Raw genomic sequence first — 14109 nt, 5'->3', positions numbered from 1 at the left:
GCTATGCATTTAATTCTCCCTAGGAAATAGTATATTATTATCATTCCATCAAAGCAGAGGAAAGGAAAAAAGCTTGCTCAGTGATACACAACTCTGTGCAGTGAAACCATTTAAAATTAAAATCCTGTGCTTGGGGGCTTCCCTGGTGGTTCAGTGGTAAAGAATCCACCTGCCAAAGCAGGAGGTTCGGGTTTGATTCCTGATCAGGGAAGATCCGACATGTCATGGAGCAGCTAAGCCTGTGCACCACAGCTATTGATCCTGTGCTCTAGAGCCTGGGAGCCACAACCACTGAGCCCATGCGCTGCAGCTGCTGAAGCTACGAGCCCCAGAGCCCGTGCTCTGCAGCAAGAGAAGCCACCGCGATGAGAACCCTCGCACGTCAACTGGAGAGTAGCCCCCGGTCACTGCAACTGGAGAGAAGCCTGCACGACAACTAAGACCCAGCTCACTCCAAAATAAATTATAAAAAAAGGAATCCTTTAAAAAAATCCTGTGCTTTTAAAAATTTCTTCGTTTGTCATCCCTCAGCATTCCTATTTCACAACAAACAACTGGCCATAAGACTAATGTTGAGTGTATTATATTTCATTTAAAAATACTGAGCTGAGATCCTGGCTCATTCACTCTGTATGTACAGACATTAAACACACACAGATGCCCCAGCTCTTGGGGGACGATCCTGGGAGGCTTGCTCTAGGATTCCCTGGGCTGCCCCATGGGATGGACCCTGTGGCCAATGGCAGCGACTTTGTCCCTTCCTCCTGCCTCCTGGAATCTCTTCCCAAAGAAACCACTGTATGAAGTTCTTCTCTCAGGCTCTTCTTTGGGGAACCCAAGTTAAAACTACATATGTGTGTAGTAGTAGTGTTAGTCGCTCAGTCATGTCCTACTCTTTGCAACCCCATGGACTGTAGCCTGCCAGGGTCCTCTGTCCATGGGATTCTCCAGGCAAGAATACTGCAATGGGTTGACATTCCGTTCTCCAGGGGATCTTTCCAACCCCAGGGATCAAACCCAGATCTCCTGCATTGCAGGCAGATTCTCTACTGTCTGAGCCGCAGGGAAGTCCACATATGTGTATATGTTTCCTAATTAACATGTATTTATTGAGCATTTCCTAAGTGCCAAGTGCCATGCTAAGTGATTTACCGAAATTGCCTTTTTAAAAATTCTCAGAACAATGCCGACAGTCTATCTCCAAATCACGTGGGGGGAAGCTAAGGTACAGAGAAATTAAGTAATTTGGCCAAGGGTGCATCCAATGAGTGGTAGAGTTTAACTGGTGCTTTTAACCTCTGTGTTAAGCTGTCTCTCCCGCTCCATCACAGACCACCTACTTGGAAGCTTCTACAAAGAGCCTAGCCTTCCAAATCAGGCTTGATAACAACTATGATTTTGGGGGACTTCCCTAGTGGTCCAGTGGTTAAGAATCTGCCTTCCAATGCAGGAGATGCAGGTTCGATCCCTGGTCAGGAAACTAAGATCCCGCATGTCGAGGAACAACTAAGCCCCAGCACCTTCAACTACTGAAGCCCAAGCACCACAACTAGAGAGCCCATGTGCTGCCTCAAAAGATTCCACATGACGCAGTGAAGATCCAGCACGCTGCAGCTAAGACTCCACGTGGCCAAATAAATAATAAATATACACAGATTTTAAAAAATTATGATTTGCATAAAATACTTGAAGGAAATATTGGCAACAACTTTACCACTTTTAAGTGCTCGACTCAAAATTATCTGCAGAAAAGGAAGTTCGTGTCCCATGATCATTTTTTTCAAATGGATTACATGATTGGAGGAGGACAGAGTGTCTGAAACTGGCGTGTGTGCTCAGTGGCTCAGTCTTGTCCGACTCTTCCTGACCCCATGGACTGTCTGATATTAGGTCAGACAAACCAGGATAGCAATTTGAGTCTCACGAAACAATGACTATGCTTTCTTTGTTATGTGTGTGTGTGTGTGTGCTCAGTCACTAAGCCGTGTCCGACTCTGCAATCCCATAGACTGTAGCCCGCCAGGCTCCTCTGTCCATGGGACTTTCCAGGCAAGAATACTGGAGGCGATTGCCATTTCCTTCTCCAGGGGATCTTCTCCCACACAGGGACTGAACCCGTGTCTCTTACATCTCCTGCCCTGGCAGGCCCTAGCACTGACCCCTAAATCTGGGCCACGTGATTGTCTTGTCAATACCTCACTTGCTTCTCAATGACAATGGGAACTACTCGACCGTGTCAGGATGCAAACACTCCCTAAGCACTTGGATATCATTAAACAGGGCACTTTTTCTCTGAGAAGAAAGGAAAGAAAGCTTTTTATTCAAAATCAAAAACATACTTCAAGAGAATGAGGCTCTTACCCTGTCACACCTGCTCTCTCAGAGATCCACAGAACTTTGAAATGTTCTTTCCCATTAGCAGCCATACTTTATTATCAAATTTATTTTTTTAAACTCAAATCAAAGAGGAGCGAACTTTTAATGACCATTTTCTACCTAATTTAACTCAGCCTCTACCTTGACTTCTGGTCAGCCCTTTTCCTGATGCTCTTCAAACGTTTCTTCTTTCCAAAGCTGCTGTGAGAAGAACTGAGTTGAGGGAGGCATCGGGTTAGAGGTGGGCTTATGGCAGAAGGGCGGAGTGGTGCTTGCGGTCTTTGTTCCCAGTACACAAGCTGGAGCTGTGCAGGGCAGTGTCTATACTGACTTCTGAGGAAAACGCTCAGCCAGGCACCGTGGAGGGAGGTCACCAAGGTAGTCAACCCCAGAGTCACCTCAAGCAGCAGCCCTGACATCTGGGGAAACTCACAGAGGCTGCAGAGGGCTCACGGGGGAAGCTGACACGAAGGAGCTAAAGGAATTCTGGGAGGAAAGTGCCTCGGACTGGAGCCATGTGCCATCACCGCCATTCCCAGCCCCCGTGATGCCTATGCATCTCTGTGGCCCTCGGGCTGACCACCTGGAGGACCACAGTGCGCAGGGGCCTGGCCCTGAAGCACCGCTGCTGCCCCCAGCCCTGCACACCCCCACCCCCACCCCCATCCCCCCGTAAGCAGGAGGGCTGATGAGCACGTGAAGAAGCTGCCCCACTGAAAAGTCAGCTCTCTTCAAGACTTCCCCTGTGGTCCAGTGGTTAAGACTCTGCACCTCTACTGCAGGGCACAGGTTTGATCCCTGGTCGGAGAACTGAGATCCCACAAGCTGCACAGTGGAGCCAAAAAAAAGACAGTCTCTTTACCAAGTGATGCTGGGAAACCTAGACAACCTCATGTAGCCCAATGAAGTTAGAATAACCCACATACTATACACACAAATAAACTCAACGTGGCTTACATTTAACCATGACGTCTTAAAAGTCCTAGAACACAAAGCTTTCTCTGACATAAATTGTACCAATATTTTCTTACATAAGTCTCTTTTTACTTGCAAAAGTAAAAGCAACAAATGAGACCTAATCACACTTAAAAACTTTTGCATAGCAAAAGAAACCATCCACAAAACAAAAAGACAACTCATGGATGGGGAGAAAATATTTGCAAACAGTGTAACTGACAAGCGCTTAATTCCTAAAATATATGAACAGTTCATACAACTGTATCAAAAAAACAAACAACCCAATCAAAAAATAGGCAGATGACCTAAATAGACATTTCTCCAAAAAAGACATACAGATGGCCAAGAGGCACATGAAAAGATGGTCCACAATGCTAGTCATTAGAGAAACGGAATTCAAAACTACCATGAGGTACGATGTCACACCAGTCAGAATGGCCATCATGGGAAAGTCTAGATCAATAAATACCAGATAGGGTGTGGAAAAAAGGGAACTCTCTTACACTGTTGGTAGGAATGTAAATTGGTACAACTACTATAGAAAATAGTATGGAAGTTCCTTAAAAAACTAAAACTAGAATTGCCACAGAATCCAGCAATCCCACTCCTGAATATATAGTATCTGGAAAAGACAAAAACTCTAATTTGAAAAGATATACACACCCCAATGTTCAGAGCAGCACTGTTTACAGGATCCAAGACATGTAAGCAACCTAAGTGTCCATCAACAGATGAGTGGATAAAGTAGATGTGGTATATATAGGCAATAGAATATTCAGTTAGTTCAGTTTCTCAGTCATGTCTGACTCTTTGTGACCCCATGAATCGCAGCACGCCAGGCCTCCCTGTCCATCACCAACTCCTGGAGTTCACTCAGACTCACGTCCATCGAGTCAGTGATGCCATCCAGCCATCTCATCCTCTGTCGTCCCCCTTTCCTCCTGCGCCCAATCCCTCCCAGCATCAGAGTCTTTTCCAATGAGTCAACTCTTCGCATGAGGTGGCCAAAGTACTGGAGTTTCAGCTTTAGCATCATTCCTTCCAAAGAACACCCAGGGCTGATCTCCTTTAGAATGGACTGGTTGGATCTCCTTGCAGTCCGTGGGACTCTCAAGACTCTTCTCCAACACCACAGCTCAAAAGCATCATTACTCAGCCATAAAAAAACAATGAAATACTACCATTTACAGCAACATGGATGGACCTAGAGGTGGTCATACTGAATGCCAAGTCAGACAAAGACAATATTACTATTATATGATATCATTTATGTGTGGGATCTAGCAAACACCCTGTTCCAACAAAACCAGAGAAGATTCTACACATGGACATCACCGATGGTCAATACCGAAATCAGATGGATTATATTCTTTGCAGCCAAAGATGGAGAAGCTCTACACAGTCAGCAAAAACAAGACTGGGAGCTGACAGTGGCTCAGATCATGAACTCCTTATTGCCAAATTCAGACTTAAATTGAAGAAAGTAGGGAAAACCACTAGACCATTCAGGTATGACCTAAATCAAATCCCTACAATTATAAAGTGGAAGTGGGAAATAGAGTCAAGGGATTAGACTTGATAGACAGAGTGCCAGAAGAACTATGGACAGAGGTTCCTGACATTGTACAGGAGGCAGGGACCAAGACCATCCCCAAGAAAAAGAAATGCAAAAAGGCAAAATGGTTGTCTGAGGAGGCCTTACAAATAGCTGTGAAAAGAAGAGAAGGGAAAAGCAAAGGAGAAAAGGAAAGGTATACCCATTTGAATGCAGAGTTCCAAAGAACAGCAAGGAGAGATAAGAAAGCCTTCCTCAGTGATCAATGCAAAGAAATAGAGGAAAACAACAGAATGGGAAAGATAGAGATCTCTTCAAGAAAATTAGAGACACCAAGGGAAAATTTCATGTACAGATGGGCACAATAAAGGACAGAAATGGTATGGACCTAACAGAAGCAGAAGATATTAAGAGGAGGTGGCAAGAATACACAGAAGAACTATACAAAAAAGATCTTCATGACCCAGATAATCATGATGGTGTGATCATCAACCTAGAGCCAGACATTCTGGAATGCGAGGTCAAGTGGGCCTTAGGAAGCATCACTACGAACAAAGCTAGTGGAGGTGATGGAATTCCAGATGAGCTATTTCAAATCCTGAAAGATGATGCTGTGGAAGTACTGCACTCGATATGCCAGCAAATTTGGAAAACTCAGCAGTGGCCACAGGGCTGGAAAAGGTCAGTTTTCATTCCAATCCCAAAGAAAGGCAATGCCAGAGAATGCTCAAACTACTGCACAATTGCACTCATCTCACATGCTAGTAAAGTAATGCTCAAAATTCTCCAAGCCAGGCTTCAGCAATATGTGAACCGTGAACTTCTAGATGTTCAAGCTGGTTTTAGAAAAGGCAGAGGAACCAGAGATCAAATTGCCAACATCTGTTGTATCATCAAAAAAGCAAGAGAGTTCCAGAAAAATATCTACTTCTGCTTTATTGACTATGCCAAAGCCTTTGATTGTGTGGACCACAACAAACTCTGGAAAATTCTTAAAGAGATAGGAATACCAGACCACCTGACCTGCACCTGTTCTTGAGAAATCTGTATGCAGGTCAGGAAGCAACAGTTAGAACTGGACATGGAAAAACAAACTGGTTCCAAACAGGGAAAGGAGTACGTCAAGGCTGTATATTGTCACCCTGCTTATTTAACTTATATGCAGAGTACATCATGAGAAACGCTGGGCTCAGATACGCAGATGACACCACCCTTATGGCAGAAAGTGAAGAAGAACTAAAGAGCCTCTTGATAAAAGTGGAAGAGGAGAGTGAAAACTTGGCTTAACACTCAACATTCAGAAAACTAAGATCATGGCATCTTATCCCACCACTTCATGGCAAATAGATGGGGAAACAGTGGAAACAGTGGCTGACTTTATTTTTGGGGGCTCCAAAATCACTGCAGATGGTGATTGTAGCCATGAAATTAAAAGACGCTTGTTCCTTGGAAGAAAAGTTATGACCAACCTAGACAGCATATTAAAAAGCAGAGACATTACTTTGCCAACAAAGGTCCATGTAATCAAAGCTAAGGTTTTTCCAGTAGTCATGTATGGATGTGAGAGTTGGACTATAAAGAAAGCTGAGTGCCGAAGATTTGATGCTTTTGAACTGTGGTGTTGGAGAAGACTCTTGAGACTCTCTTGGACTGCAAGGAGATCCAACTAGTCCATCCTAAAGGAGATCAGTCCTGAATAGTCATTGGAAGGACTGATGCTGAAGCTGAAACTCCAGTACTTTGGCCACCTGATTCGAAGAATTGAGTCATTTGAAAAGATCCTGATGCTGGGAAAGATTGAAGGCAGGAGGAGAAGGGGACGACAGAGGATGAGATGGTTGGATGGCATCACCAATGCAATGGACATGAGTTTGGGTAAACTCTGGGAGTTGGCAATGGACAGGGAGGCCTGGTGTGCTGCAGTCCATGGGGTCACAAAGAGTCAGACATGACTGAGTGACTGAACTGGACTGAAATGTGGAATCTAAAAAGTAATAGAAACAAATGTATTTATAAAATGGCAATAGACTCAGACATAGAAAACAAGCAAATTTATGGTAACCAAAGGGGAAAGGAGATGGATAGGGATAAATTAGGGGTATGGGAATAACAGGGCTTCCCAGGCAGCACCAGTGGTAAAGAACCTGCCTGCCAATGCAGGAGACATAAGAGACACAAACTGGATCCCTGGGTCAGGAATGTCCCCTGGAGGAGGGCATGGCAGCTCACCCCAGTATTCTTGCCTGGAGAATCCTCATGGACTGGATTCCTGGATTCCTTCCAGAGAAGCCTGGCAGGCTACAGTCCTTGGGGTCGCAAAGAGTTAATCATGACTGAATGGACTTAGCACACAAGCATGCATGGGATTAACACAACTGTATATAAAATAGATAAAGAACAAGGATTTACTGTATAGCACAGGGAACTATACGCATTACCTTGTAATAAGCTATAATTGAAAAAGAATTTGAAAAAGAATATATATATATATATGTAACTGAGTCACTTTGCTGTATACCTGAAGCTAACACAATACTGTAAATCAACTACAGTTCAGTTAAAACAAACAAATAAATAATAAAAGACAAAAAAAAGCCAGAAGCTGCCTCTTGAGGCCCAAGTGCTACATCTGTTTGTGGTAATTAAAGAAATGCCAATTGGACCCTTCTCGGTGCGCCTGCCGAAGCCAGTGCTAGACACCTGAGGCCCTCCAAGAACCCACAAGAAATGAGAGTACAAAGGGGCGCTCCCAGGCACTCACCAGGGCTCCTGAAAATGCTCGGCCGAGGAGGTTTCCTCAGAGCTGAGAAGCTGTGCCAGTGGTCGGGCTCCATGCCCATGGGGTCTTGCGCGAGTCACTTAACCTTGGCGTTGCCATCTGGCAGGTAAGAGGTGACACTTGCCCAGTGCCTCCCTGCTGGGCGACCCTGGTGTGCAGAGACGGCTCTGTACCGCTGACCTCATCCACACGTGGCCTCTTTTCCAAGGGGTTTGAGACAGTTTAAGCCAAATGGTGGCATGAACAGGTGAATAAGAAGTAAAATGGAGGATGTGAATAGTTAACCGTACAAGCTTAACCCATTTATCGTGAGTGACGGAAATTTAGTAGAAAAGTGAAATTCTACCGATGTGTCTTAAGCACCTCTCAGTGTACTAGAAAGATCGTGGCCTTTGGACTCAGATATGGCTTCAAATTTAGTTCCAATATTCATACCTAAGTGACTCTAGGCAAGTGACTATTAGAAGACAAACAATGTGAAGCTGGTGGAGGATTAAATGTGTCGAAAACACACAAAAGCACCTAGATCAGTGCCCAACACATAGGAGTATCCTCTTGGAGGTTGATTTCTTTTGCCTTCTTCCCTTCCTCTTTTCATGTTTTTCTATGTATTTAACATGGAAATAGTTCATATTTGAATAATAGGTTAGAGGGAACTCTCTAGGATTGAGAAAGAGCTTGAGATTATGAAAGGGAGAGACTTGTCCTGCAGGGAAGGCAGAAATTTTCAAGATGGGAATGACTCAGCTAACTTATCCAAAGTCAACGGATGAGTCCTTCACATTCTCTGCGTCTCCATTTTGTTATCTGGGTATGGAATTATTATGATGGGTTCTCTGACACCTGAGAGCTCCCAAGGGTTTGTGGGCACAGAACAGGGAATGCTGGGAGGATGTTTTTTGCACGTTGAAGCGAGAAGACCCCAGGCAGAGCCACTATTAGGAGGGCAAGGGGCACAGCTCCACACAGACACGAAGCTTTGCAACATCAGGATGCCTGGGTGGTCCAGGGGGCACTAGAATCTGCTGTTCCTCTGTTCCTGAAGCAGGCATTGGGACAGCAGTGTGTGTGTGTGTGTGTGTGTGTGCGTGCGTGTGCTTAGTCATGTCTGGCTCTTTGTGACCCCACAGACTGTAGCCCACCAGGCTCCTCTGTCCACGGGATTTTCCAGGCAAGAATACTGGAGTGGGTTGCCATGCCCTTCTCCAGGGGATCTTCCCGACCCAGTGATCAAACCTGCATCTCTTGCATCTCCTGCATTGGCTGGTGGATTCTTTACCACTGTAGCAACTGGGAAGACCCTTGGAATAGCAGCTGTCTGCACATTTTCTACTAAACAATTAAAAAGGAAAGATGACAAATGCAATTTTTTCTTGCTCTCTGAGGTCATGTGGGTATATGTGGGCAGGCAAAGAGACAACCAGCAAAATTCCAGGCAACTGGCTGGTATCAGGGACACACAGCAGCAGGGAGCAGCCCACACCACCTCTCCCCAGGGAGAATCAAACCTGCCTCCCCCACCTCACTGATATACAATGGAATATTACTCAGCCATACAAAGGAATGAAATTGGGTTAGTTGTAGAGATATGGATGGACCTAGAGTCTGTCATACAGAGTGAAGTAAGTCAGGAAAAGAAAAAGAAATACCATGTATTAACGCATATATGTGGAATCTAGAAAAAAAAGGGTATAGATGAACCTATTTGCAGGGCGAGAATAGAGATGTAAATGCAGAAAAGAGACATGTGGACGTGGCACGGAAGGGGAGGGTGGGATGGAGTGGGAGGGTATCACTGACATATATACATACCGCGGGTAAGACAGCTAGTGGGAGCCTGCAATACAGCACAGGGAGCGCAGCGCAGTGCTCTGTGAAGACCCAGATGGGTGGGGCAGGGAGGTCCCCGAGGGAGGGGATGTCTGTACACATATAACCGATGCACTTCGTTGTACAGCAGGAACTAATACAACTTTGTATTACACTCCAATTGAAAAAAAAAAGACCATAAGTTTAGGGTTGGTTTGTTGGTGCATTCAAATGCAACCAGTGGGCCTTGTGGTTTAGGCTGTCTGTCTTTATATTCTGTCTAAAGGGGACAAAAGAACATTAAAAATCTCCTTTAGATGTTAAAGGAAAATTCCTTTTTGTTTTTAAATGCACACTTAATAGCTATTTACTATGAGCCAGGCATGCTGTTCTAATGACAAATATTAACTCACTTAACCTGCAAAATTTCCCTGTGAAATACAGTGATAACCATCACTGCTTAACAGATGAGGAATGAGGCAGGGAGAGGGTAAGCAGTGTGCCCACAGTCACGCAGCAGTGAGGGGTGGAGCCAGGAGCATGACCTCAGGACCCGGCCCCAGGGCTGCCCCAGTGTCTCCCATCACGCCACCCTCCAGAAGACCTAAGTGTGGGTCTGTGCACAGGAAGGTAAACAGGCCTCTCCCAGTCCAGGGTGGGCTGAGCTCCCTGATGGTCCCGTTATAGCTCTGTCTGTCCTACTGGACAGGGGAATCCCACAGACCCTATCAGACTCCCAGGTTGACTCCAAGTGGCCCAGCTTTAGAAGGGAAGCTTCCTCAGAAAAGAATCTGAGAACCCAAGCAGACAGTCCCCACGAGCTCGAGGACACTGTCTACTGGCCATGGGCCCTGAGTTCCCACGTAACCTGAGAGCATAACCCTGTAACCTGAGACCTCAGAGGTAGACCACCTCTCCCCCTTGGTTTTCTGTTACCTCTCAGATGGGCCCAGACTCAGGCACAGGGCCTAGGGCCTGAGGGGCTTCCTCCTGCATCTGAGCAAGTGAAGGGAGCTGCACAGATACCGGTAAACAGGTCTATGTGATTGCCAGAACTTCGTAACTGGACAGCCTTCCCTTTCCCCTGATAGAGATAAATGTTGATAACTCAATGATGATGAAAACATTGTAAAGTGCCAAGCACAGCATGTTTAGTTACAAAAGCCAGGAATAATTGCTTCTGCCTTGCTGCTAAGAAAACCAGTTGTTGAGTCCAGGATAATTCTAGTAAGAAATTGGCATTCAGGGATTAATTGTTTAGGATGTAATGACCACTACAACCCAAACTAATGAGAACAGAAGGCAGTTTCCAATTTGAATCTCAGAAATGAAATAGGCCTTGCCAGGCTGGCTGGTGCAGAAAAAGAGAATGGAAGGGCCTTTTTTTTTTTTTTAAAACCTCACTACTGATTGGGCGAAAAATCAGAAAGCATTTTGCGAAAACAGCTTCTGAGAAGATTAGCCAAAAGTCTGTGTGGATGCCTCAGGAAAACTCTTGATTGATTATTAAAAGCCTGGCTGAGCTCCTCCCTGAAGCCCTGAGCAGGTTGAGGGCAGCAAGGCAAGGGAGAGTCACCACCGTGTGGGAGAAGAGGGAGCGGGCACCTGGCCTGGAGACAGGCCATCCCTGGTGCTTCAGTTTGACCTTCAGCGGGTCTCTTTTTTCTCAGTCTGTCCCTTCCTGCAAATCTTGGGATGGACTGCAGTACTCACCCCGCCAAACTCAATGGCTTAGGTGAGGAGCAAACAAGAAAATACCTGGCACAGGGTTTTTTGATCTTTAAATCACAATGTGGGTGGACAGTATTATTGGGATGAATTAGCCCTGTCCTCATCCTTTTATTTGTCTGCTTAGCCCTCTTTGTTTTAAACAGGACTCAAGGCAACCTACCTATCTTGTCCTAATTTCTTGCAGAGCTATAAGCACCCTGTAGAATCATGGTCATGGCAGGCAATGTTCAGTTCCAGAAAAGACCCAGGATGGTTTGCTGGACCCACTGGACAAGAGCCTGAGGGCCCTGGTGGGAGTGGAACCCTTGGCAGGTCTTCAGAGCCTCGAACGCACTCCCTACTCCCTCCTTCATCTCTAGCTCATGATTCATCATCCACAGCACTTAAGTCTGTCTGAAATAATTTGAAGTATTTATTTCTTTATGTATCTATGGTATCCATACCTTCTTGTTAGAATGTAAACCCCTTGAGAGCAGAGACTTTTTCTGCCTTGTCCACTGCTGTTGTGCTATGTTTAGTCCCTCAGTCATGTCCAACTCTTTGCGACCCCATGGACTGTAGCCTGCCAGGCTCCTCTGTCCATGAGGATTCTCCAGGCAAGAATACTAGAGTGGGTTGTCATGCCCTCCTCCAAGGGATTGTCCCAACCCAGGGATAGAACCCAGGTATCCTGCATTGCAAGTAGATTCTTTGCTGTCTGAGCCACCAGGGAAGCCTGAGAATACTGGAGTGGGTAGCCGATCCCTTCTCCAGGGGTTCTTCCCAACCCAGGAATCGAACTGGGGTCTCCTGCATTGCAGGCAGATTCTTTACCAGCTAAGCCACCAGGGAAGCCCTTGTCTACAGTGCCTGCTATCGATATCCATTTCAGGGACTTCCCTGGTGGTCCAGTGGCTAAAAACCCAACTATTCAGAGTGAATTTGAGAAGGACAAGAACTGTTGCTTGATCGAGACAAATGGCCTTAATTTTGTAGAACCACCCTGGGACTAGACAAAAGGGCATTTTAAGCTCTGAGTTCTGCAGCTTCCACCTTGCCCTCCCCAGGCTGTGTCCAGACCCGTGAGGGTGAGGGAGTTGCAGCCCCAAATGAACACTCCTCCCTGAAGCTCATATCTTCCCTTCCAGGCCTCTCTCTGGACGTCCAGAGCTGGTCTCTCACAGACTGTCTTTCCAAAGATGCCCCATGCCACCAGCATGCTTGAGGGTAGGCCGGGCGGCCCGATCAAGGCTTCCTTTTTGTGGACAGAACTTAGGTGGACCGGCTGGGTGGCCACATACATACATCAGATATGGGATAGAGCCAGAAATAGGAAAAGAGCTGGCAGGCTGCCCAGCCTAGTCACAGCTGACACTCTACTGCCACGTTTCAGAATTCCAAGGAGTCTGGGTGCTCTAAATTCAAGCCTGGTGTTATGAAAAGTTTTACTTATTAAGATGGGGGGAGGGGAGTACTCTAACAGGCTTAGCTGTAACTCTGAAACATCTAGTCAAATGACTGGGACTTCCCTGGTGGTGCAGTGGTTAAGAATCCACCTTGAAATGCAGGGGATTCGGGTTTGATCCCTGGTTGGAGAATTAGATGTCACATGCTGCAGGGCAACTAAGCCTGCACGCTGAAACTACTGAGCCCAAGCTGCAACTAAGCCCCAACACAGCCGAAAATGAAAGGTCTGGGGGCCTCTCCTTGACCCTTGCCCAGGGTCTCCCTGATGTCAAGGGTAGGCCTGTGCCTCAGCGAGACAGGAAGGAAGTCCTTACCACCGGGATATGGGCATCATGAAGTGCGGGGCTCTGACCTGGATACAGAAGCCTCTAGAAATACAAGGTACTTTTTTACTCTGGGGATTTTACATATAACTGAATACATGTGACCCTGAGTCAGGAAGATCCCCTGGAGAAGAGAATGGCAACCCACTCCAATATTCTTGCCTGGAGAATCCCATGGACAGAGGAATCTGGAGGGCTACAGTCCATAGGGTCGCAGAGTCAGACACGATTGAAGTGGCTTAGCACGAACATATATGATAACATATGGATTTTATTAGCAGGGCTAAGAGACAGAAGCACCTCTTGCTTCTCTGAGGACCAAATGCAGGCAAAGTAACCAGCAAGACTTTTGCCTCCAACTAATTTATGTCAGAGGAGGAATTACTGGGAGCAGTGGGGGTGAGGGGTATTGACAGAAGCTTCCAGAATGCTGGAAGTGTTCCACATCTTGATTAGAGTGGCGTTTACTGGGTCCTGCACATATTAACATTCCCCAAGCTTCGCACTTGAGATGAATGTACTTCACACAGGAGCAGTTGGGGAGTCAGGCAGCCTGGGGCTAGCCAGCTCCATGCCCTCCGGCAATTTACTTATCCTCTTAAATCTGAGTTTACTGGGGCTTCCCTGGTGGCTTAGATGGTAAAGCGTCTGCCTACAATGCAGGAGACCCAGGTTCAATCCCTGGGTCGGGAAGATCCCCTGGAGAAGGAAATGGTAACCCACTCCAGTATTCTTGCCTGGAAAATCCCATGGATGGAAGAGCCTGGTAGGCTACAGTCCACGGGGTCGCAAAGAGTCAGACACGACTGAGCGACTTTTCTTTCTTTCCCTGGTAGTCCAGAGGTTAAGACTGTATGCCCCCACTGCAGGGGGCATGGGTTCGATCCCTGGTTGGGGAACTAAGATCCTGCTTGTTATGCAGCCAAAAAGAGGAAAAGAAAATGTGTTGACTAAAAATCAAAATAAGGCATATCAACTTTCAAAAACTTAAATGAGAAAAGTAACACATACAAAAACAAAAACCTTAATTCACTCACTGCGTAGTGGGTAAGGTCAACTCCTTACCTCACGACGCTGCGGGGGAGGGCGGAGGTGCGCCTCAAGAGTGCTTCATCGCTGGTGGTTATCAAATT

At 46.2% G+C, this 14109-nt stretch overlaps 1 protein-coding gene and 1 non-coding gene across 2 annotated transcripts in view; both read left to right on the top strand.

Moving 5' to 3' along the window:
- SIAH3 (siah E3 ubiquitin protein ligase family member 3) overlaps positions 1-14109 on the top strand; it is a 72375-nt gene that overhangs the window by 10921 nt on the left and 47345 nt on the right. The window lies entirely within an intron of this gene.
- TRNAC-ACA lies at positions 13598-13669 on the top strand. Its single transcript has one exon. It is a non-coding gene; the product is annotated as a tRNA-Cys (tRNA).

Source organism: Bos indicus x Bos taurus, chromosome 12 (genome assembly GCF_003369695.1).
Source record: "Bos indicus x Bos taurus breed Angus x Brahman F1 hybrid chromosome 12, Bos_hybrid_MaternalHap_v2.0, whole genome shotgun sequence".
Taxonomy (NCBI): Eukaryota; Metazoa; Chordata; class Mammalia; order Artiodactyla; family Bovidae; genus Bos; species Bos indicus x Bos taurus.
This window is presented reverse-complemented; position numbering and strand designations above follow the sequence as displayed.